Raw genomic sequence first — 27,193 nt, 5'->3', positions numbered from 1 at the left:
GAAGATCCCACATGCCACGGAGCGGCTGGGCCCGTGAGCCATGGCCGCTGAGCCTGCGTGTCTGAAGCCTGTGCTCTGCAACGGGAGAGGCCACAACAGTGAGAGGCCTGCGTACCACAAAAAAAAAAAAAAGTTTGTACTGTTTCTGTCTTCTGAATCTTAAGACGTTTCTGTGAAACATTTTTTAATATTGTTTTTCAAGTAGGTGGACCATATTTTATCTACAACATTTACTGAACTTTTTTCTTTACTTATATATTTAAATTCTTATGACTTCTATTCTTATTCTTTTTCTTTTATTATGCAACATATATTTTCTCTTTGATATCATTCTAAATCATGGCATGAGTTACTCAAATATTTAGCTTCAAGCCACTTTTGCATTGAAGGAATTTATACATACCTACATTCCTAGGTTCTACAATATTTCTAGTTGATCACTGGACATTTCCACTCCTGTGTTTTTTTAGGAAACTCCAACTCAACGGATTTAAAAAGAAATTAATTATATGTTTCCCTTATTAACACTTCAGCACTTAACTTTTCTTGATTAAAAGTTTATAGTCCATTACCCTGGCTACAAAATTTCAGACATCTTTTGACCACTGCATTTACCTCAAACAATCCTTTTCATCATTTCAGAAAGAAAACACTGACTTCTAATTTTTATCTAGGGTTGGAAGGGATCTGTTCGTGGCTCTCTCTAAACTTCTCCTCATATGGAATGTGAATAATAATGTGATCTGACATGTAGATAAGACTCTCCTAATTTAATCATAAACTAAATAATTTAAGTGCAAAATACTGAGGTGTTCACTTATTGTGCAAATGTTTATTATATATACAGCAACTCATTTTACTGCGTGCTTTAACAATAAACATAAAACAAATCACCTCTAAGATAATTCATTTATACTTAACTATGAAAATTAGTTATGATACAGGTACATATAGAATTAAATAACATTTTTTTTCTGAGTTTTCAAGGATGGTTTATGCATAGTTTATCAAGAAGATAAGATGCTGGGAATATATTCTGCCAAAACAGATCTATAATAATTATGGTCTTCCTTTCTTTCATTTTCTTTCTTTTCTTTCTTTCTTTCTTTTTCTTTCTCTCTCTCTCTCTCTCTCTTCTTTTTTTCTTCTTAACAAGGAATCAATGAGTACATTATCACATGAATCAACTTGTCAAAGAAAATCCATATGAAACACAGATCTTACACCAAAACAGTCTTTACTAAGGATTTGCAAAGGACATATACAAACAAAAACCAGACAGAGACACATCCCTCTTCTCTAGAGGAGCCGTGTATTCATCAGCCTTATCTTCCTAATGTTCTCTCAGCAACCCTCCACCCTCACGGTGTGACATACTGTCTGTTCCTAAAAGCATGTCAGTCATCTAGGTTTGTAAACTTCTCCAGTGAATTAATACGCACTCAAATTTGTATGAGACAGCAGTTGCTGATTTTGTGATTAACTCTTTCTCTTCTAAAACAAGTTACTTAGACCATATGATTTATGTGCCCTTTTCAAACGTAGCCTGCATTAGCCTTCTCACTTGACTTTTTGTGGCTATGCAACAGCAAAATATGTTGACCTAATTGTTACAGACCTTTAAGATGTAAAAATGTTTGCTTACTTTTACTATAAAATAGAGGTTTTTAATACAGGTTATACATTATGTATATATTTATATTAAATGCCTTTCATTACATTTCAAATCAAACCTCTAAATTAAATATTTATTTCAAACTTTCAAATGCTGGCTTGGGATGAATCTATATAATTTCTGTAGCAATTAGCTTATGTACTTCTTAACTTAGCCTACAGTAACAGCTATAATGCATTCTTTAACATTAAGAAATCTTTCTTCCTTTCAATATTTTATTCTCAGACTATTACAGCAAGAAAAAAAAGAAAAAACTATTGCTTGAAAAATGGTTTTTTTTTCCTTCTGTTATACAGCTGATATCTAATCTTATATTGGAAGCAATTTCTTCTATATCTCCTAAATCCCATGTCATGGTATACATATATATATATATATATATATATATATATATATCCTATTACCATTTAATTAGAAGCCAGAGCTGACAGTCTAAGTGCTAAGCTTCTAAATTTAGACTTTATTTTATTGTTTTTTCTTTAAGAATTTTTTTTTCTTTTAATTTTTATTTATTTATGTTTCGCTGTGATGGGTCTTCGTTTCTGTGCGAGGGCTTTCTCCAGTCACGGCGAGCAGGGGCCACTCTTCATCGCGGTGCGCGGGCCTCTCACAGTCGCGGCCTCTCGTTGCGGAGCACGGCTCCAGACGCGCAGACTCAGTAGTTGTGCCTCACGGGCCCAGTTGCTCCGCGGCATGTGGGATCCTCCCAGACCAGGGCTCGAACCCGTGTCCCCTGAATCAGCAGGCAGACACTCAGCCCCTGCGCCACCAGGGAAGCCCTAGACTTTAAAATTACCAAAAACTTATGCATACTTTAGGAGACAGCATCAGCCTTTGAATTTCAAGGCTCATCATAGCCTCTTAGGATTTCCTCTTCTTAGTTAATTGGCAGCTTCAGCTGGGGAAATCTATTTTCAAATTTCTTTCCATTTCTTAAGTAAAAATACATGACAACATGGGTGGGAGTGTTGTGCTTCTTAGCTCACTTAGATTGTCTCGAAATCACTGGTAGGACAGGGATGAAGTGAAATATGATGCTGTGAGCACAAATTCCAACTCTGAATCCTAGCTTTCCATCTTTATAATGCTGTGACCTCGAACAGGATATTTTCACTTTCCTTTGCCCTAATTTCTTTATTGGCAAATGGTGGTCCAAACAAAATCTTACCTCAAGGCATTATGTTGTCAATTAAGAGAGGGTTAGTGAAAATATCTACTGTCACTTTTCACATGTTGAACATTTCTTGACCCCCAGATGAGATCCTTCCACCGCTTATTGGACAAGATGTTGTGACTTATATGAAGAATATTTATTTACAAAACCACAATGGGTTTCTGGCAAAAAGCTAATCCATTGTCAAGAAGTATTTAGAATCGAGTCCAGGAAGAATTTTGTGGAAAACAATTGATTTTAACCTTAGAGGTCTACTTTTTTTTCCTTTATTTATTTTTAATTGTGGTAAGAACACTTAACATGAGATCTACCCTCTTACCAAATATTTAAACACACAATACAGTATGGTTAATTATAGATACTATGTTGCCCAGCAGGTCTCTAGAACTTACTCAGTTGCATAATGGAAACGTTACACCTCTTAAACAGCAGCTTCCCATTTCCCCCTCCCCCCAGCCACTGGAGACCACCGTTCTATTCTCTGGACACTTCTCTGGTGTTGAAAATGTGTTTTGGTGTTTACCTCCACCCAGTACACTAAAGGTTGGAAAATACATTGCTCCTACCTTGACTCCAAAAAAAAGCCAGATAAACTATAAAATAATAACTTTTCTTGAACCCAGTAGAGTACTGAGGTTACAATGTAACCAATTAGTTGGATAGATAAAGAAAGAGAGGCCCACTCCAAGGCACGATGGAGCATGAACACGGGATCATCTGAGGCAGAGCATCGAAGGAGCAGCCGTCAACTGCCGATCACAACTCCCTTCCCCAGAACCTTCTCCCTAACAGGAGAAATGCCTTAAGCCGCTGGGGAGAGGGCAGCAACTCTGTCATCCCCAGGGCACAGGTGAAGACCCATTATGGCTGGGGGAAAAAACAAAACAAAACAAAAAACACCTTCCACCACTGGAGAAGAGAGAGAAAGCTGAGTCCATATTTATCCTACAATGATGGGTTATCCTACATTATAGGGTTCCCACCGTGAGGGGAGGGGCAGGGCATCCTCCCCCTTCAAGATTCACCAAACATACAAGACATAGCTGGTTGTTTTAGAAAGGAAAGGATAACCAAGAAAGCTGCACCACAGAGAACCAGGCATGTAGGAGCCCACATAACATTGACATCAGATTATAATAAAGAGCAAGCTAGCCTTTCCCATCAAGTGTGCAAACACTGGTCAGGGAGCAACTGCAGTTTGTCATATAATGGAATAAGAGTAGAGGAAACCACATGTAGGGTACAGGTATACAGGGAAGTCAGGAGCAGAAATATAGAGTAAAGTATCTTCTTCTCACCAGTCTTTGTCCCAAGTAGAAGATAAAATAGAGGAATCTGAAACCAAGGTTTGCTGACGGTAACCATAACAACAACAAGCCCCAAACCAGCCTAACTGCTGCATAGATTGGTTCTAACTCCCACACCAGGAGCCCAACAGGAGAAAAGGCATCCGACCCCACTCTTCACCTCAGTCATCACTGTTCTATACACAAAGGCCAGCACTCAATCAGAAATGGTGAGTCACATAAATTACATGTCATGAAAGATACATGACTCTACCTAGAACAATGTCAGTTTCCTTCAACAATACTTCCAGACCCACAACAAACATAGAAAAGACTTCATAAATGTTACTGAAAGAAATGATTGCAAAATACATGAAAGTAGATATTTTCCAGTGTTTCCCTACTGTTGTACAGTTTTAGAAATAAAATGATATAACGAAGCATAAAAATACTAATGTCAGTTTTACTATTAAAAGTTCTTACGTTTAATAGCATTTTTTTCTTTAACAAACTATGAGTCTGGGCTTCCCTGGTGGCGCAGTGGTTGAGAGTCCGCCTGCCGACACAGGGGACACGGGTTCGTGCCCTGGTCCGGGAAGATTCCACATGCCGCGGAGCGGCTGGGCCTGTGAGCCATGGCCGCTAAGCCTGCACGTCCGGAGCCTGTGCTCCGCAGCGGGAGAGGCCACAGCAGTGAGAGGCCCGCGTACCACAAAGAAAAAACAACAACAACAAAAACTATGAGTCTTACACCTGATAAAATAAATACTATGCTTTCTTTTATTAAAAATGAGGCTATGCAACTCATTGTTTTTATCTTACTGCCTTGACTGTCATGGAGTTCGAGTTACATTTTCTCATTTGCAATAATTCTCTTTGGCCTGAGTTCTGAAAATGACTGTAGACTTTTTATCTTATTCCAGTGTTTTAATAACACTATGGAATTGGTGTTTTTAATTAAGAAGCATCCCATACTGTCCTTGTAAGTATGGTGTTCACTGAATATTTCTGTCATATATGTAGACAGACAGATAGGTAGATACTATTATATACTTAATACATAATAAGTCAGAAGATTTCAGTGTTGACTTCCAGTGGGTTTCTAAAGAAATGTCCCAGGAAACCTAAAGATCACACAATGGCAGAAATGCATACCACAGCCTAGGACAAATTCACCACTCTAACAATGCATGGGTGCCTACAAATACTGCAGTTGCGTTGTTATCACTGATAACTTTCAAGATCAATTAGAAGCAAAACCAGAATATAATGCAAAAGTCCTTTCTCAGATATTCTTCAAACTCCAAAGTATAACTTGGTTGTCATTGCCTGAAGCAGAAAACAATTTAGATGTCTAAAATTGCAGTACACTATTTGAAAAATTCAGTCAGCTTTTCATTCCCGCAAAAGAAATAAAAAGTAAATTATTTTGACAAACGAACACCTTACATATCCTTTGACCTAATCTGATCTCAAAGAAACATACATATAACAATAGAGGAATACAAACTAGTTCAAATACTCAGTTGCCATAAATTTGCACAAAAGCCTCTGGCTACACTATGATCTAATTTTTAATCCAACAAAGAAGAGAAAGATCTTATTTCTAATCCAGGTGCTTCTTAAGTAGTTTTGTAGAGGCCTTGACATTTCTGACAAATCACTTTACAATCAAGATTTTATTATTTGAAAGTGTTGTTCTTATAAAATTAAGAAAACTGCGAATAAATTAGAAAAAATGTATTACAATATAATTATCAACATTGCTATTTTTGTTTTATATTGCTGCATAACAATCACAAATTTAGTAGCTTGGAATAACACACGTTGATTGTCACAGAGATTTTTTAGGTCAGAAGTCTGGACATGACTTAGCTGGGTGCTTTGATCCAGATCTCACAAGGGTTTATGTAAGCTGTAGGCCAGTCTGAGTTCCTTTCTGCAGTTTGACAAGCCCTTCCAAGCTCAAGGGGATGTAAGCAGAATTCAGTCCCTTGCAGCTGTAGAACTGAGGCCCTCTTTTTTGTTGCTGTTGTTGGCATTTAGCAGGGGTATTTTCTACAGCTCCTACAGGCCACCCTCAGTCCCTTGCCATATGGTCCTCTCAAGTATGATAACCATGGTAGTAGCATACCATGTATGCATTATATATCATATAACATAGTCTAATTCAAGCAAGAGATGTCCCATCACTTTTGTGATAAAACTTGATTTAATCGGGGGATTGACTGTTCCATCATCTTTGCCATATTCTAGTGGCTAAAACCACAAGGTATGACTTGCTGGGGTGGGCAGTCACCACAGTGTGTGCACTCTATAATTGGGTTGATATTTATATGCTGAAATTCTAAGGGATTATCCACATTTTTACTTACTTATTTTTTCACTGCAAGAGTAAAGCTGAACAATAAATGAGGTTGTACTGTCAAAATTTTTTCTTTGGGTAATTCAAACTTGAAATCCATTTCTCTTGATATCTTCTATCTCTTTTTACATTTTTCATTATTTCAAAACTTTAAGTTTACAAATAAAATGTCATTTTTGCATATCTGAATTTATTTGTACAGAAACTTTTTTTGCTATGTGACTATAATGTACAGGAAAATATTCTAGATGCCTGAGAGAGAATGGTGAGCAGGACAGATAGAACTCTATCACTTACATGGTTTATATTCTAGAAAGGGATATGGATACTAAACATTTAAATAAACATAAGTTCTAATACTATGTAGAAGGAAGTCTGTTTATAAATATAAATGATGACACACAAATACCATATGATATCACTTATGTGGAATCTAAAATATAACACAAATGAACTTATCTACAAAACAGAAACAGACTCACCAACATAGAGAACAGACTTGTGGTTGCCGGGGGTTGGCAGGGGCAGAGGGGGAGGGAAGGAGTGGGAGTTTGGGATTAGCAGATGCAAACTATTGTATTTAGAATGGATAAACGACAAGGTTCTACTGTACAGCACAGGGAACTACAGTCAATATCCTGTGATAAACCGTAATGGAAAAGAATATGAAAAAGAATGTGTATATATATATGTTTAACTGAATCACTTTGCTGTACAGCAGAAAGTAACACAACACTGTACATCAACAATACTTCAACAAAATAATTCTTTTAAAAAAAGATGACACAGGGTTATGGAGTGAGAGTGTATAGTATTTTATATAAAAGAGTAAGGAGAACTCCTTGAACAGGTGGTGTGGTTTGGAGACCTGAATGATGCCTGAGCTCTAATATAACCTGTTGGAAGAATGGCCTCAGATCAGTTGTAAAGATCTTGAGGCAGACACGTTTTGCACATTTCAAGAAGTGCCAATGCTTCCACGGATAGAGTTGAAGAAGGGAAGTGGTGACGCAGCAGTGATGGGCCTGAGCTGATAATGTAGGACTCCATGGACAGTGGTCAGGGAATTTAATATTCTGATTGTGAACAGAAGCCTTTAGAACTTTTTTGAAAAAGGAAGTAAAATGACATGGTTCATGTGATTAAAGTGCTATTCTTGTTTCTGCATAAAAATTTTAATCGTCAAGAACAAGACTGGTAACACGTAAACCATACTGGAAGCTATGTCAGAACCAAGCAGAGTTATTATAGCTCAAGATGCAGAGTTTTCCATTCAAAAGAACCTAGAAGTGAAATTTAGAATATATTTTGAAGACAGACCTGGCAGGAATTGCTGATATGTTGAATGTTGAGTGTGACAGCAAGAGAAAAATGTCTTTGAGTATTTTTGGACTAAGCAACTAGATGAATAGTAATAACATTTGCTGATAGGAGGGAAACTAGAGTATGAGAAGGTTTGGGAAAAAAAATTTTTTTAGGTCTGTTTGTATATGTTAAGCTGAAGATGAAGATGCCTATCAACATTTAAGCTGAGATGTGAAGTAGGCAGTAGGTCATCAGAATCCAGCTCTCAGAGGAGAGAAAGAAGCTGGAGATTCATATATGGAAAACATCAGTATACAAATAGAGGTACATAAAGAGACTAGTGCTATGACGGAATCCTGGGACATTTCAACAATGACAGGTTTGGGAAGAGAATGGGCAAAGAAGACTGGAAACTGCAGATAGAGAGGTAGGGTGAAAATTCCAAGAGTTTGGTATTTCCAAGGCCAAGAAATGAAAATACTTTAAAAACGAGGGAATCATCTACTTGAGTCATTTTTCATGTGCGATGGACTGAATCCTAGGGGAATTTTAGAAATTTGTAGGAGTATTTTTTAAATTTTTATAAGATTTGGGAAATGGGAGGGTGATAGGTGGTTATACAGCATTCATTGTAGTACCTGGCATCCACTGAGACTAAAACCTCATTTTATGGACAAACGCAGTTTTTTCACATTTATTATATAAACAACCACCAAAAACTCCAATGAGAACAAAAATGAAGAAAAATTATACAAAAACTATTGCTTGACCTGTGGGTCTTATTACCAATTCCACAGCTATAGAAAAAAATTTCTCTCAATACCGTTTTACAAAATAAAAACAGGAAATCTAGATTTTACTTGAAAAACGTTAACAATCTGGGGTGTGAGGAAATGCATTTCCAGTGATAAAATGAGAAAGAACCGACTTTTTCATTGACATTTATTCTTTAGAGGCTTATTTTGGGCATATTTTAAAAAGCAAAGGTTTCTCACCTGGTTCTACAGCGAGGAAGCTGAAGAGGTTCAGATGAGCCTCCCCCAAATGGGCTACCTTGGCATGTGGATTTTTTGAGCTGAAGACAATTAAGCCCCAAAAGACTCAGGAAGAGCTTTTAACTTCCCCTTGAGCTGCCTACACGAACTTAGAAAGGGGGGCTTGGCCAGAGACAGAGCTACCACCAAAGGTAACTCTCTTCTGAATTACCTATCTGTATGGCAGGGCAAACATCTAATGCGCAGACCTCTACTCTTCTTATTGTCCTGTTTTGTGAATCACCCTCCTCCCCTTTGGAGCCCCAGGCCCCTAAAACATTCCTTAGCTAAGGATGCTGTATAAGCCTCAGCTGCCCAACCTACGCTTGGGTCTCATATCTTTGGAGATCCTGTACATATTTAAATTTGTTTTTCTCCTGTTAATCTGTCTTATGTCAATTTAATTCATTAGACCAGCCAAAAGAACCTAGAAGGGTAGAGAAAAATATTTCCTTCCCTACCCTATAAAGCATAGAACGTTTTCTCCTTTCCTTGGTTAGACATTAGAAGCTCAAGTATTTACTGTTACACGGACGATCTGTTCAAAAATTTATGTGACTTGCTTTATCATCCAATAAATGTTACTCTTCCACTAATTATAGGTGATTTGGACCAATATTTATTAGATGACCTTATTCAATAAAACTTAATGCAAATGCCTATTACCAGTTGAGAGACTGATCGGAATTTTTGCATTTCTATCATGATGTCAAGTCAGGATGATTTATTCTAATTAATTTCCTGTTTTTAAAACAATTTAATGTAAATCAAATTTAAAATACATGAAATAATAAATTTTAGACATAAAACTGAGTTCAATATTCATGCTCGAGAATTGGTTTAAGAACTGGTCAACTCTAACCTTTTATGTTACTTAAGTTACAGGGCTTACAGCAAAGCTATCATTAGTGAAGAAATGATGAGGAAAAAAAATAGAACAGCACTGTGCGTGAACATTAATAAAATGCAAACTAAACACGATCAGCCACACTGTTGCTTTCATTGCATCTGTTGCCGCCAGAAGCCTGCAGTTCCCACTGTTATTGCAAAAACGTATTGTGCGTCAGAGTTTAAGCTTGCTTTCCCGTGAGCATGTTCTCGGGCTTACTTGAGATGAAAGCTACAGGTGGAAGAGACGTGGCCAGGAGAGAATGGTGTAAACGAAAACAATAGTAAATGGAAAGGGAACCTTAGAAAAGGTATGGAAAGGTGAATAGTGAGGACATATCAGGCAGCACTCAGAGGCAAGCAAGCAAGGAAAATTAAAGAAGAAATATAATAGGCCCAGGACTTAAGTACACCTGGCAGATACTTTTCATAAACTCTCATTGCTAAGGACATAATCTATTTTTTTTTAAAAACCACCAGCAATTGTGTTTACCCTGAAAACATATTTTTTTAATGGAATGGGCAAGGTCAAAACAGTCCCCTATATCCTAGGCATGAAGGACACAACAGAAAGCAAATCTCAGATTAATACAAAGAAATTGTAAATAGTGCTGCAATGAACATTGGGGTGCACGTTTCTTTTCGAACTATGGTTTTCTCAGGGTATATGCCCAGGAGTGGGATTGCTGGGTCATATGGTAGTTCTACTTTTAGTTTTTTAAGGAAATCTCCATACTGCTGGTGGGAATGTAAATGTATCAATTTACATTCCCACCAACAGTGCAAGAGGATAGCTAGGACGTGGAAGCAACCTAAATGCCCATCGACAGAGGAATGGATAAAGAAGATGTGGTACATATATACAATGGAATATACTCAGCCATAAAAAGGAACAAAATTGGGTCATTTGTAGAGACTTGAATGGACCTAGAGACTGTCATACAGAATGAAGTAAGTCAGAAGGAGAAAAACAAATATCGTATATTAACGTACATATGTGGAACCTAGAAAACTGGTACAGATGAACCTATTTGCAAAGGAGAAATGGAGACACAGACGTAGAGAACAAATGTATGGACACCGGGGGGAGGGGAAGGGGGGGATAGATTGGGAGATTGGGATTGACATGTATACACTACTATATAAAATAGATCACTTTAATGAGAACCTGCTGTATAGCACGGGGAACTCTACTCAATGCTCTGTGGTGACCTAAATGGGAAAGAAATCCAAAAAAGAGGGGATGTATGTATACACGTGGCTGATTCACTTTGCTGTACAGCAGAAACTAACATAACATTGTAAAGCAACTATACTCCAATAAAAAAAATTAAAAATAAAAATAGGTTTTCAATTTGCACACAAAAATATTCAAAGAAATTGAAAGTTGGCAATTCAGAAGATTACTCTATCAGTAGTTATCTCAGCTAGATGGATAAAATTATAAATGATCTTTTGGGGATGTTATACCATCTTCTCAAGTAGGGTTACAGTGAGAGTTGAGCTGGTGTGTGCGAGTGTGTGTGAGTTTCAACACTTTGCACTTACATATACAGACTACCATGGAGGCAAGTGTTGAGTCAACTCAGTTCCTGGGAGAGGCAGCTGTCTAGACGTGGGAGGGAGGATGAGAGGAGGAGGAAAAGAGGAAGAAGGAGAAAATAAGGGAAAACAAGAAAGAAAAGGATGAAACTGTTGATTAAAAAAAATATTCACAACCTAAAAGTTGAGAGTTATGTTTTATTCGGTGGAAATTTTTAGGACTTCAAGCCCAGGAGGCAGCATCTCAAGTAACCCTGAGAGAACTGCTCCGTGGAGGCGAGCGGGAAGCCAGGATATATAGAAATTTTGCAACAAAGGGCAGGTAGTAGGAACAAAAGATTACTGTTAATTAAAGAAAACTAGAAATCTCAGGTTAAGGAATTTAGTGCTTTTCTATGTATGGAAAGATGCTAGAGTCTGGGCTCAATGAAATCATTCCTTTGATATGCACCTCAGCTCTCTGGGGCCAGTATGCGGTGTTTTCACATCCTGAGTTTCCCCAGGGCTCAGTGTAGGGAGTGGCTGCAGTCTGCAGTGCTGCTAGATGGCAGGTATTCTTCGTTTCCTTCCTGAGTGCCCTCAGGGCTCACCGGCTCACCATCGGAGGTGGCTGCAATGGCTGATGACTGTGACATCCTTTGTTTACTGATACGGGCAGGCAACATTCCATTTCTCAAAACCTATGACTGGAGGGGGTACAAAAAAGAACAAAAGGGAAGAAATGAGAAGAAAAGAGAGAAAATAGAAGCAGCAAGAAGAGCGGGAGAAGGTGGACAAGGATGGGTCAAGCTGGTGGGAAGATGGAAGTAGAGAGGGAGCAAGAATGGAAAGGAAAAGGATCCTTATTAGACAATCTCTCTCCGTCCTTGGATCTCTACCTGGAGAAGAAGGAAAGAAGCAGGAACGATTCCTCACAGTGGGGTGAAAGGCAACAACATCTCAGCAAGAGGCACTGAGGCAGCCAGAAGGACCCCAGAAGAAAGGATAGGACACAGGGATGCAGAGCTGATAACAATGTGCAGTTAACTGGTGATGAAAACAAAGCATTGCTTCTTAGGAGTTTGATGATTTTGCTGCTGGAAGGGAGGTCCAACGACCAGCAAGACAGAGATCACTGAGGAGTTTGTTGAAATATTTGGAATTTCAGGTCCCCTAATCAGCATCTGCATTTTAACAAGATCGCCAGTTGATTTGTATGCACATGGAAACGGGAGAAATATTGCACTATTCTCTATGCATCCCTGGGGCTACATGAACATTGCTTTACTTTCAAATAAATGAAGAGCCAGCCACTGGGGTGCTATAAAAGCGACCCGATATCTAAGTCAAGTGACATTCCAGGGAAGGCGGTAATTCTTGAGAATCCCCTAAGAAATAACAGCCTCTCATACTAAACAGACTCTTAAGGTTACATTGCCTGGGAAAATAAATGCTTGTTTTTGGAAGCGGAGCAAAATTCGCCACTCCAAATGTGTCTCTCTGGTATGTGAATGATTTCGAATTTTTGAGTTTTAAAAAAAAACTCAAAGCCCAAAGGACTCAGGAAGATTCTCTGACCTTCCTCCTTAGCTGCCCAAAAGAATTTAGATAGAGGACCTGTCCCTGGAATAGAGCTATCACCAAATGTCTGCAAAGAATATGGCCTAGATGTGGTGCGGGAAATGCCTAGAGATCAGAGTCCACTGTCTCCCATTGTCTCTGCCTGGCCCAGCAAGCATGTGTTACCAAAATTTGCTTTTGTGCTCCATGTGAATTCCCTTCCTCCCCTGTAAAATCCCAAGCTTCTACCCTCAACGTCCTCTTTTGTCTCTAGTTGAAGATGGTATTTAAGTTGAGAGCCTTGGCCATTTAGGCCTGTTACTCAGTTTTCCTGGGTCTCCCCCAGGTATACATGTTATTAAACTTTTGTTTGTCTCCTGCTAATCTGTCTCATAGCAATTTAATTCTTGGACCAGCCAGAAGAACTTAGAAGGGTAGAGGGAAATGTCTTCCACCTTGACAGCATAAAAGTATGACCCTATTGATCTTATAAGTGGAATGGCATATTACCTATTCTCATTTGTATGATGATCTTATCTGAGGAAAACTGCCATAGAGTATGTTATTACTGTAGTCAGACTTACACACCAGAAGTTGAGACCTATCATCAAATCTGTTATTTCATATTAAATTATTGTTTGTTTTTCTCCTGTTAATTGGTCTTTTATTACAGGGGGTTCTCAGCTGAGAAGCAAAAGAGTAAAGTATAAATTAATTTTTATCCCCTACTAAATACAGATGCTCTTAAATTCCACTTAATGCCAGTTTCTACTTCATTTATATATATTAACTAGACAAGTAGGTATGTGGCTTATATATAAAGATCAGAGAGAGTACTTCTGTTTTTCAAAAGCACGTCACCAGCATTAGTAATAAATATCACTATTTTTTTCATGATAAAGATTTATATCTCCATGATTTGAGAAAAGTGATATTGGAGGTCATATTTTTAGGTATCCATCTGGATTTAAAATATTAATTATCACTTAACAGTAAGGGTGGGAAAGGAAATTTTCCTTCTCAGATAGTTCTCACCTGTTGCTTGGAAACAGAACATCTTACGTCATGTGCTCTGAAATGAAATTAGACATAGCAAACTATTATCTGACAGAAATTTTTACACTATTATTAATCTATTTCCCTCATTCTTTTTGTTTCTTTTGTGATTTAGAGAGTAGTAGTTTTTAATAAACGTGGATTTTTTTCAATTATTCTGCCGTATAATACACCTAGTTCTTACCTAAAATTAAGTCATTTCTATTGCTATACCCATTAGACTTCTAGATGCTAATGTAATTTTACATACTTTTCATAGCTTTATTAATCAGGATCAAAGATAAATAAAATCATTTATAAGACATACAATTTGTGGGAAAGATGTTTTTAAAGTCTATTAGTGTGGAATAAAAAAAAGCTACAATTTTATATATTTAGAAAGAAAATATATTAAGTATAAATAAAGATATATAAATGAACATATGTGACTATATTGAGTATATATTAGAATAGATGAATAAAATGGACATTAAGTGACTCCACAATATGGGTTTTATGTAAACAATGTAAATATACTACTTGCTTTGAAAGAAAGGTACCCTGCAATCAAATAGCATAAGGCAATGATAGAAATTGTATTAGGTGAGGCGGTTTACTGGAATCTGGTTGAATTGTTAACGTAGGCTTTACTCACTAAAACCATGTTTCAATAATCCAGTCAGAAAAACAGATCAGATCATATTCTAACTTATTAAGGATAATCTTTGGATAACTGAATGTAGATGGGAACACTTTTAAGGTACTCTTCTGATTTTCATAATTTCACATCATTGTGCCTCTGAACTAAATCTCGTTTCTATTTTCTCTAAATTTGGCTTTTGATTGGACACTGTTTCTGGCAACCTGTCTCTTGATTCCTGTGTAGTGCAGTTTCCTTGTTCTGCTTGAAATGTCCCTCAAACACTAACACTGGACTGACTCATAGCAAAGCTTTTCTCACTGATGGCAGCTGCAGGGGCATGATGAACTTAATCTTGGTTTGTTCTCATGGAAATCAAAACTTCAAAAAAATGTATATTGTGTATGTTCTTCATTTAAAACAATTTCATTTTTTTTAATATGCAGGTGTATTTTATGTACAAAATTTTAAAATACAGAAAAACAAAATGCAACAGTTCTCAGCTATATTTTAGTATGTAATATTGAATATTTAGTTTTGTTGAAACAAACAGAGAGCACCCAAATGAGAACAGAGGCTGTTTATTCAGAGCTTTCTATGGCCACCTGTTACGGGCTGAATGTTTCTGTTCCCTCAGCACTCATATGTTGAAACCTAATTCCAATGTAATGGTATTTGAAGGTGGAGTCTTTGGAGATGATTAGGTCACGAGGGTGGAGTCTTCCTGAATGGGATCAGTGCCCTTCTATGAGAGGTTCAGAGAACTATCTGCCTTTCTTTTCACCATGTCAGGACAGAACCAGAAGTCAGCAGTTTGCAACCCAGATGAGGCCCCTCACTACAACCTGACCATGCTTCTCACCTCAGTTGGACTTCCAGCCTCCAGAACCGTGAGAAATAAATGTTTGTTGTTTGAAGCCACCCAGTCTACGGTACTTTGTGATAGCAACCCAAAATGACTAAGACGATAGCCTCACTTGCATTTGCCAGGGACTGGAAGACAGGTAGGGAATTGGAAAGCTGCGAAGTTAGAAAAGGTCATTTGAGATGAGGACACTATAACTAGAAGTAGGGCTTTTCATGCGACTGGTTTGGGGTGAATCTCTGACTTTCTCTGGTTGGTCCTGAGGTGAAGGTGGGGGCAAAACCTAGGGAAGCTGGTGGTCACTGATCAAGTCCAGGCAGTCTTAGGCTTATTGACGCACAGGATGTGCTTTGGCTTCCCAGGCTGGTTACTGCACAGATCCTGAGTCAGAATTCTATTGCCCTGTGGGGTCTAGTCATCATCCCTTTGTATATGTCTCTCAGTCCTCCCATTGGTCAGTTTCTCAGCTATAAGGACTGACACCTTTCAGAGGCTACAGAGCCAGATCTTCACCTCTCAGGGTTTGTTCAATTATCTCCAAGACCAGTCACAGTATGGGATCTTATTTACCTTTTTGTTGTTATATCATCATGTATCAAATGAAGAGAAAGTAGCTGCAGAGAAGCATTAAGGCTCTATACAGAATACAGTGGACATATGACCACTATGTGGAAACAAGAATAAATAATAATCCAAGTAAGAAGCTTCAGAATTGGGAACCCCAATTGCCCAACTTAGACCAAGAGACAAATCCCACAGAATATGAGGATCAATCCTAGAGAGACAAGTAGCTTCTTTCCGTAGTGGAACATATGGCCTCTTTTACCTTGGCTGCTTTATTGATCCAAGAACAGCAAGAAATATTAGCCATGGCACAGATGTCTCCAAGATTAGTCAATAAGAAATGCAGAGCAGTGCACTGTCCATCACTGATCATGCTGGCTTGAGACGGATCTGTTTTCCACGCAGGGCAGAGTTCATTAATGACATCATTCATATGACCATCATTAATAATATACCTATCATTAATCATAAAGGACATGGTGTTGTTAATAATGTGATAATTTCCTTACAATCTTTTGTATTTGTGTGATTTTTTACCTTAGGTAAAGGTCAGTAGTCTAAAGAAAAGCTTACATGAGTGATAGTGTATCTTGCTTAAAAACCTTCAGTTTTAGTTTTGGAGTAAGATCCATCCCCCACATAGTATGAGGTTGGGTTCTCAGTGATTTATTTAATGTGATAGATACTCGCCAATAAATAGGAGAGAGGCATAGAAAAGTTCCGTAAGCGAGGTAAAACAATTTTGGTTTTCTCCTTCTAGCAGAGGCAGAAGAGAAGCAGGATTCAGGGTTCTGCAGAGAAGAAGAGAACTGTGAGAGGGGGAGAGGAACTGAATCTCAAAAGCCATTAATTGTCGGACTGGAACATGCCCTGTGTTCTCAGTGAGGAGTAAAGTCTGCACTGGGTCAGGAACCATGAGATCAAGAAGGAGCCTAGAATTCATTCAGCAGAGGCACCACCGGGTTTTACAGCAGCAGCTATGACCCTGAGGCATGGGGTATAAGCCTTTGTAACTGGTTAAGGAGCAGGCGAGAGCAAGCAATTTTGGGTTTTTTTGAAATTTCCCATAAAGATGAATCAAAACCATAAGGGCTTTTTTGTCCGGGTTGCTGCCGCACAAATAGACAAAATGGGTTTTTGTAGTTAGGGACGCCTAGAGAAGGCTGTGGGAGATGCCACTGTGGGTCACAGAAAGCCTTTATGTTCAGGGTCACGCAGCAAAGGGTCTCTTACCGAGGACTTGGTCACTTCATGAAAAGGCATGGCAATCTCAGAATACTTTGATGCCAACTGACTGCTAGATCCAGTTAAACCAAAAAATCCTCTCAATTATCATTTTGTAAGGTGTCTAGGATACATCTGGATAATCTTTAGTCTGTTAGGAGAGAATATATTCCCCTTGTTAGGAAGGACGGGACCAAAATAATGGACTGTGTTTTGGCAAAAATGTAATTTCTCCTTGAAACTTTTTTTTTCCTTTTCTGCAAAGGTTGAACCCAAGTAAATGGAATCTTTTGTATAGGTTTCCCTGTTCCATGAACAAAGTAGTTCACCTATATATTGTATAGTAAGTCCCTCAGACATCTAATGATGATGCCATATACATAATATACTTTAACAAAAATGCAAAATATATATATATATACATTTTTGTAAACATTTTTTCTAATAGTTTGATAAGAATTTTTTTCAAAATACTCTATGTTAGCATAAGCTAACTTTCATGAAATTTGCATTAGATTCCTTTGGATAGATATACTAAAATGTATATAATCAATTTTCTGTTTAGACATTTAGACTTCCTCTAACTTTTGCTATATAAATGAGTTTGCCCATTCACTCATAAGTGACATTTTAAATTATTATCTATATTCTCACATTTTCCCAATACTGGACATTATTTTTTCAAGAAAATATGGCTTTAAAAATTTAATCACTGTCTTGTCAAAATATCCAAAAGCTAACCTCCAATGCCCATGTTTCATAACTCAGAGAAGCTTCTTTAATTGTAACACCCTTTTGGAGTAATTGATTAAAAAAAAGAGGGTACAAGAAAATCTTTTGAAATTAAAAACTGTGGTCCAATTTTTTACTTCCTTCAAGTGTGATTCAAATAATGATATTTATAAAATACATAACAGGGAGATAATTTTCAACAACTCATATTGCAGTTTAGATGTATTTCATTTGGACAAAAAGCAAATTTCCATAAAACATCTTGAAGAAATATTTTCTAAATATATTAAGGTATTTATAGCAATGATCATATAAAACTGATTGATCCTTTGTTTTCCAATTATCTTCTGTATAAACCTTTAATCACTAATACTAGGTAACCATTAACTGTTTTGTCACCTTCATTGAATAATGTCTCAACCTGTTAATTCCCATATGTTCAGCAGATACCTCAAAGTAGGCCATAGAGTGAGTAGCAGCCAAAATTGTTGATTGAATGTCTAAACAGATGTGTAATTGACAAAAGTAGGGAATTCTTTTCCTTAAGACCCCAGTCTTTATTTTTACTTTCTACACACTCCCCAAAATCAATCACCAACCCTAATTTTATATATATAGTTATTATTCTTTTTTTCCAAACCTCCTAGTCATTGATCCTTTTCAGCAACAAAATTAATTCCTTTTATTTTTAAATCTTTTAAACATGTCTACTGTTCTCTTAGATAAGAAAATAACCAAAACTGAGAACAAAAAGAATTAAAGAGGAAAAGAAAAAGAGAGAGGCAGGAATATATCATTAACTGAATTTTCAGTTTTTGCTTAACAGGGAATTTACTACACACTTTTGAAAATGTTATAAATATGTATCAGCTCCTGGGGGCTTCTCTGGTAGCGCAGTGGTTAAGAATCCTCCTGCCAATGCAGGGGACACAGCTTCGATCCCTGGTTCAGGAAGATCCCGCATGCCGTGGAGCAACTAAGCCCGTGTGCCACAACTACTGAGCCTGCGTGCTAAAACTACTCAAGCCTGCGTGCCTAGAGCCCGTGCTCCACAACAAGCCACCGCAATGAGAAGCCCACACACCGCAACGAAGAGTAGCCCCCACTCACCGCAACTAGAGAAAGCCCAAGTGCAGCAATGAAAACCCAACGCAGCCAAAAATACATAAACAAAACAAATAAATTTATTTAAAAAAAATGTATCAGCTCCTTTATCTCCCACAAAATGAGTTTTTAAATTATGAGTGAAATTGGATTTCATATGTTTTGTACCTGTGAATTTATTTTAATGAAGCCTGAGTTTTCGAGGGCAAGATGATATTTCTTTCCAAGTTGTCTGTATAACTTTGTATCAATGTTAAGGCATTCTTATTTAAAAATTGTGCAACTTTCTGAATTTTCTAACACACTCATTCATAAATATGAATTGTATAAAGAGGAAAGACTAAAGTCTAGCAGCTCTCTCCTCACACCTTTCCCCACCCTGACTCCACTCCTGCACGTGGCAGACAGGAAGTAATAAGTGTCATGAATGTCACATGGCCTCTCCCTCTATCCCCGGCAAGGTCAGACTGACCACTTAGCATTCAGTAAGTAGTCCCTGAACGTAATTTGACAATAAACTGCTCAGGAGTTAACAGTTAACTGCAGCTCTGGAGTTTAGTTTCATCATTGAATAAAAGCTGTGAATTTACTGGACTGAATGTGAAAATACACTTAAAAGGACAAACATACCTGCCTTTGATTCAAATGAGTAGAAATTAAAATGTTTTGTTTACTTTTTCAGGCTTTGTTTTTTTCTTTTTAAAAGAGAGAAGTTGTGACTTGCAATATCAACCAACAAACTATGTACTTGTAACAGTAATTGTCTTTGTATAATTCTAGGGGATCTTATAACATCCCACTCTATCTATCTATCCTAAAATAATTTTTAATATTAGATATTTCATTGGTTTTACAAGACATATAGTAGGGTACTTGCTAATGTTTCATTAAGAGGCATCATCAATATTTAAATTAATCCTATTAAAAAATAACTGAAGTTTCAGCAACTTTCACATAAGGTATTGAAGATTTTGACTAATTATTCATGTCTAAAATACTACTGTTTGACCAAGATGCTCAGACTTTCCAATCAAGCACCTATTTTGTTTTGGTTTTGTGTTTTTAAATTTACAAGCTCTGTGATAGGAAAGACACATAAAGAAGGATGAGTGTGGTTTACCAGTGCTGACGTAACACATACACAAGAATATAAGATGACAGGGCTTCCCTGGTGGCGCAGTGGTTGAGAGTCTGCCTGCTAATGCAGGGGACACGGGTTCGAGCCCTGGTCTGGGAGGATCCCACATGCCGCAGAGCAACTAGGCTAGTTGTGAGCCACAACTACTGAGCCTGCGCGTCTGGAGCCTGTGCTCCGCAACAAGAGAGGCCACGATAGTGAGAGGCCCGCGCACCGCGATGAAGAGTGGCCCCCACTTGCCACAACTAGAGAAAGCCCTCGCACAGAAATGAAGACCCAATACAGCCAAAAATAAATTAATTAATAAACTCCTACCCCCCAACATCTTCTTTAAAAAAAAAAAAAGAATATAAGATGACAGATAAAAATAGGACATTTGCCAACATTACCATGCCACTTCACTAACAGACAGTGGTCCTAGCTTCTGACACGCCGACTTGGAATGACAAAACCAGTTCTGCAATGATTTAGTATTCGCTGTAAAAGCATTGAACCCAATGGTTAATGCACTGAGCAGGCACAGGATGGCTAAACCTCAGTGCTCCTTCATCACACACGCTGGAGTATGTTTCCAGGTACAGGATCAATACCTGCAGCTTCGTTAGGTAACATAAAACTCGCCAATGAGTCTACATTGGGAGGCCAGGTCACGGCCATGGGAGTCACCCTCCAAACCAACCAGATCAGAGAGGTGCAACCCTGCAGTGTGGCCAGAGAATGGACTTCAGAAAGTTTGTCTTAATCGATAAGCACTCAATACCTCTTAGCTCCCCCTCTCTGCTTCTTTGTTTCCCAAGGCACTCAAAGCAGAGTAAGAGTTTATGAGACAGGAAAGCTGTCTCCATATAAATAATACACCAAAACTTTTATGATCCATTTCATGCCACAACTTAAATATTCACTAAAAGACGGAAATGCTTCATCTTGATGGCAGGCTTCTTTGACTTTTTATCTATCTTTTTATTGATTTCCTTCTACAAAATCCAAAAAGAATGAGGATTCTAAGATGTTTGTATGCCATTTGATAACAGGAGAAAACTATTCTTGCTTTTGTGTATTCAATGAGAAATAATGGAAATGCACCTTTAAAGTAGAAAACCCACTTTAAAAATAACTTCCAATCTTTATAGTCCCCAAATCATCCCATTTTATTACACTAAACAATTTCCTAACCCAGAAGATTGTAGTTAACATGGAAAAATATGAAAGCAAAATAAAATACGATCAACTGAGTTCAAAAATGACTTTTTTCTAGGCTTCAAGACAGTTAGCCATTAGTGCCTGTCATTGGGCTGCTTCCAAATCCCAGTTGGTATTATTTGTTATCATTGGGAGTATTACATAACTGGAACCCCGGAGCAGAAAATCTTCGCCCCCTAATAATTTGTCCTTGCCTTAGTGTTACTACTGCCCCATGTCTTCACAAAGACCATACACTTATTTTTGTGCTTTTTGCTTTCCCTCATTCTCAAAACAAAACAGTATTTCCCCTTATTTTTGTTTATACTTCTGTGTCTTATTGTTTTCCATATGTTTATATTTTCTTTAATTATGCTTTTAATGACATTTTTACATCAAACTTCAGGAAGCTGCACTAAACTTGACCAAATGAATATGAGAAAAAATATTTAGGGAAATATTTTACCTTTCATATTTTGCAAGCATAGAAGATGCACTTGGGAATATATTTCCAAGGGGTCTAGTGTGCCAATGCAAAGAGGTGAAGCTGGGTGTGTAGGATACAACAAACTCAGCCTTATACTTAGTTCTCTAACAAGTTATTTGTGAAGAAAATAGACTAGCTAAATTTTTTGAGGACAACTGGTTCAGAAAGTGATGAAAATACAAATACTCCAGAGATGATATGTTGGTTTTGAAACTTGTTTCTCATAGTGTCTGCAAACCACCTGGGCGGGAACCATCTAGGATTCATCTTAAAATTGCACGTGCCTACGACCACTGGGGTGTGGGCCTTGAGCCTCTTACGCTAAAAAGTCAGGCTTGAGAAATATTTAATAAAACAGCAACAAAGGCCTTATTCACTATTCACAGACAGGTGAAATAAAAACTTCTCTGAAAGATGGAATATTAAAAATATTCACTTAGATATGCAAAACTTTGACCTCATTTAGAGTAATTACATATCTTGTGACAAGCAATTTGGAATAGCCAAATGACTTCAATTATTTTATATTTTTACCAAAATTTAAGTAGAATACTGGCTATCAGCACTTAACTGAAAGATACTTCTGCCAAGATATTTGTGCAGTGAGAAGCTGTGATTGGTAGAAAAGTTAAAATAATTAGCTATACTCAAAATATTAGAGAACATAGATTTAGAAAACATCAAACTATTAATATTTTTTTCTTCCTAGCCCCTAACTGAATACTTGGCTAGTCAGCTACTGTCTGAAAATTAAATGGTTATTTCCATATAAAACTTACAAGAATTTGGAAAATTACAGAGGGATCAGTTTTAAGAGCACTGGGATTAAACAATACCTGGAATGCAAGAAAAAAAAAATCTGAAGGGATCACACACTAATTTAAATAATACAAGATACATTCAGAAAGCCAAATTTTATTTTTCCAAAATGCAGAGAGCTCCTGAAAAATACTCTAAATCTAATATATTTCCAAATTCTAATGCATTCTGATATTCTAAACATATATATTTCTGTATTGGATATTGTAAGTTAAAATTTGGAAGGAAATTTTCCCTGGATTCAGTGTTGTGCATGTAACAGACCTTGAAATGTGGTATAAACCCATAGCAACTCGTAACCCACACTGAAAAAGAAATCATGACATAATTGTTCTATAGACACTTTCTATTGGAGAATCCCTATATCATCACATGTAATACCCTTAAGTACAAAGATAAATGTCATTAGGAGATGTATATTTGGCCAGTTTTTAACCTGCCAGAACTCTAGGGGCATTTACTGTGGATGACATATCATAGTCATGAATTAATTAATGTTCTTAATGCCACTGAAAGAGAGATGGAGTCAACAAACTCAATGTGTAAAACAGTAACTATATGATAAATGGGTCATTCAGTGCGTTTTATTAAATTAAATATATTCGTGACAAAAGCCAGCACTGCAATATTGACTGAATAATTTAATCTTGTCATCTTATAGAGCGGGTTGCAAAATAATAAATTGTTCAAGCTGAGTAAGTTATTGAATACTTTTAGACTCAAGAGAGTTGTGGGTTTAAAACACACTCCTGCTACCTCATTCTTCAGAGTTGACAGATATTAGAGCATTCATAATAAACCTGCCATTAGGGGCACTCATCTTTTCTTTTCTTATTTCTCTGACAGAAAAATATACATTTTTTGGCTGAAATATTATCTTTCAAGAGGTCTAATTTATGAGGACCAAACTAACTCAGCCCAAAATGTCTACTCAGACTTTATTGGAATATATTAAGACTTTCCTGACATTTCTTCAATCCTGTTAACTAACATAATGATGATGTTTAAACGGTAAACAATTCAAGATAGATTATCAAAGGGCTAAGCAAAGTGAGTGCAGTTAGATGACTACAAATAGTAAGAGAAGAGTAGGTTTAAAACACAGTTTTGTTTAGTTAGACTAGGGATTCAATGTCATCTATTAAGCAATCCTACATGGGAGCCAAGCCTTTCCATTGTTTTCATCGAATAAGGAAAACACAATCTTAAATCATTTGGGGCAGGAATGAGAAATAAAATATGAGCATCAGGTGGAGAATAAAAAACATATCTATACCCCTACAATTTCCACCGTTTAGTGGACAATACTTTCTTATAACTTCCCAGAACAACATAAACACATGCAGGCCAGGTTGAAAACGGGTGGACAAAATTCAGGGAGCCAAAATGCTGGGTCCTCCAACTATTTATTCTGTGTCCTTATGAGAAATGTTTTCTCTCTTAGTAGTTAAATAAGAGGGAAAAAAATAAACCAATAAAGGAACCACCCAGTGAGATGTTCTTTGCAGAAACAGAAGCCTATGACTATAATATGTTTACGCTTTCAAGTTTACGTGAAAAACAATGCTCTAGAGCTGGTTATTAGTCACCCAGTGTGACTAATGCATTATATATAGGATGGATAAACAACAAGGTCCTACTGTACAGCACAGGGAACTATATTCAATATCCTGTGATAAGCCAGAATGGAAAAGAATAACTTTGCTGTACAGCAAAAATTAATACCACATTGTAAATCAACTATACTTCAATAAAAGTTTTTAAAACTTTTTTTAAGTAATAAAAATGTTAAAAGTCTCATTGATCAAGGTGCTCCTTTTTGGCTTTTGAAAGATTCAGATGTTGTCTTAGCCAGTTTGTTATAAGATGTCCTAGACCGGATGGCTTAAACAATAGACAGTTATTTCTAACAGTTTTGGAGGTTGGGAAGTCCAAGATCAAGGTGCAAAGTTTAGGTTCTTGGTGAAGGTCCTCCTCCTGTCTCAGAGATAGCCGCCATCTCTTTGTCCTCACAGGTGCTTTTCTTTGTGTGCACATGGAAAGAGAGAGAGAACTCTGGTCTCTTCCTCTTCGTAGGAGGACGGCAATCCCATCACGGGGCCCCACCCTCAGGACCTCATCTCAACCTAGTCACCTCCCAAAGGCCCCATCTCCTGATACCATCACACTGGGGGGCTTAGGTCTTCAACACATAAATTTGGGGGTGACACAAACATTCAGTCCATAACATATACCTTCCCGTATATGTTTATACACATTCAGGCTAAAGGACTCAGGGCACTGACTTGTAGCTGTAATAGTCAAACAGCTGTTGTGACTGGCCTCAGGACACAGGCAGAGCAAACGCTAATGAGCAAAGTTATATAACATTACACTCCTCAAGAGAATCAAGGACTAAAATACATAACCAACTAATAAAATGTTATGTATAAAATGTTTATGTTGATGAATAATGGATGCACAGAAATTGCCGTCTCTAAATGATAACACAAATAGTGCTCTAGCCGATGGTTTATAAGCAACATGATAAATGTCTTAGCTATCTTTAGTCCTATAATTCTCTGCTACTTTCAAGCAGCTCAGAAGCTGCTTACAAGTCAGAGTTGCTTATCTACTCATGTATCACAGTTGAGAGCTAACCCAATTCTAATAGTTTTCATCTTTGCTTTTTCTTCTAATAGGATTATTTTATTTGCTTAAAAATATTATTAACATTGTTCTTACTAGAGAAAAAGAAAAATTATATTAGTTAAATCCACAAATCAGAGTACCTGAGAATGGGTTGGAGAATTACCAAATATTTGTTCACAGCTGTTAAGTGTAAGATTCCATAGAATCTTGAGTTGATATGACACGCTTATTTCCAACTTCCCTTCCAAATTATTTTCCAAAGAGGTGTTGAAAAGATCTACTTTTATGCATCCAGTAAGAAAAACATCCAGTGAAATAAAAAGGTAACTGCCCTATGATTTGTACATAGCGATTATAATCTGACCCACTCAATAATTAGTTTTTAGATCTTATGTTAAGTATAGTATACACTTAGAAAATTACACAAATCATAATAAATTTTCACAAACTGTAAACTCCTCTGCCACTGAAACTCATATCAAGACAGAATTACTAATATCCCAAAAGCTCTCCTCCCTTTCCCTATACCTCAGAAGTAACCATTATCTTAATTTTATGCAGTAAAGATTAGTTTTGCTAATTTTGAACCTTATACAAATGGAAGTGTACACTCTGTGCACCACTGAGAAATGTAATAAGATGTGAAAAGATTGTAAATGCTCTTGTTTTATAATATTAAACATTGTCTTCTCCTGAAATGACCAGATTAAGAAACACTGCAAATCTATCCTTGGAAAAATTGGAAGACATGTACGGCAAAACAGTGGAAACATTATAAATTGTCATCAAAAGAGTGATAAAATAAATGGTGATTTGTTTTTATACTAAGAAATACAGTACAGCTATGAAAATGAACCAATTACGGCCACACAATTCAGCATGAAAAAGTCATGCAAACGTAATGTTGAATGAAAGAAAACTTGGGAATGAATTAAGATTCTACTTATGTACAGCTCACAAATGGACAGAGTATTCAATATTGATAGAAGATAGACAATGGTAACTGTGCTGGAAAACCCTAGAAGGAAGCATGCAGGGGCTCTGTGAGATGCTGTTAAGGGTCTATTTCTTGATCTGCCTTGTGATTTTATGGGTGTGTTTACTGTGAAAATCCACTGAGGTAAACATTCAGAATTTATGCTACTTTCTGTATGTCTGTATCAATACAAGAGATTTGTTTTTAAAAATGAAAGACACAAAGGCCAATTTTTTAAAACAGGGAACAAGATGAGAATGTGAAAGTAAGCTTATTAAAATGAAAAGGAACAAATGTTGAATATAATAATGTCTTTATATATTATTAAAGGGACAAACACAGAACTTAAAAAAGTCAAATGAAACCATCCAGATATAAAATAAGGTTTAAACCCACTAATTGGAACTATATCACGTTCCACAAAAAATGACCACAGAAGGAGAATGTTAATTCAGACCCTAGTTCTGTCTATAATATTAAATATAAAGGAAAAAATAAATCTTAGAAATAGACAAAAATTCCAAATCTTATAAATATGGATCATTTGTTCTGGTTTGCCTGGGCCAGCACCAGGCGTACTGCTGTCCTGGTGTGCTAGTAATATCATCTCCTTTCATTCTCAGCAGTGTCTCAATTTGCACAATGAATCATATAGCTACCCTTACTTATAACAGGTGACAAACTACCTTCGGATATTTCCAAAGTTACTTTTACTTCTATGGGGATTAAGGGTGCCCATGCATCGGTGCTCTATCTCCAACCATTTTCAGAAAAATATACAGCACGCATGAATTCACATATGGGAACAACAGTCTGATTTCAGCTGAACCACTCTTGAACTTGTTTGCATTCTTCCATATGTCTACAACGCTGAGTTGCCTCGTGAAATAATCTCATCCTTTCTGCCTTCCAAAAACCCAGGGACCCTAGGGTGTCTGTCTGCAGAATGCCTTCTTTCTGTGTGGTGTTTTCTCCACACAGGCAACATGCA

General features: G+C 37.1%; 1 long non-coding RNA gene across 1 annotated transcript; it reads right to left on the bottom strand.

The window, feature by feature from the left end:
* Positions 1-11,840: 11,840 nt before the first annotated feature.
* LOC141276274 (uncharacterized) lies at positions 11,841-15,499 on the bottom strand. Its single transcript, XR_012325546.1, has 3 exons — positions 15,346-15,499; positions 13,844-13,880; positions 11,841-11,955 (listed from the first exon to the last, which is right to left on the bottom strand). It is a non-coding gene; the product is annotated as an uncharacterized lncRNA (long non-coding RNA).
* Between the last annotated feature and the right edge of the window lie 11,694 nt (positions 15,500-27,193).

This window comes from Tursiops truncatus, chromosome 13 (assembly GCF_011762595.2).
Source record: "Tursiops truncatus isolate mTurTru1 chromosome 13, mTurTru1.mat.Y, whole genome shotgun sequence".
Lineage (NCBI taxonomy): Eukaryota > Metazoa > Chordata > Mammalia > Artiodactyla > Delphinidae > Tursiops > Tursiops truncatus.
Note: the sequence above shows the minus strand (reverse complement) of the source record. Positions and strands in the feature narration are given on the sequence as shown.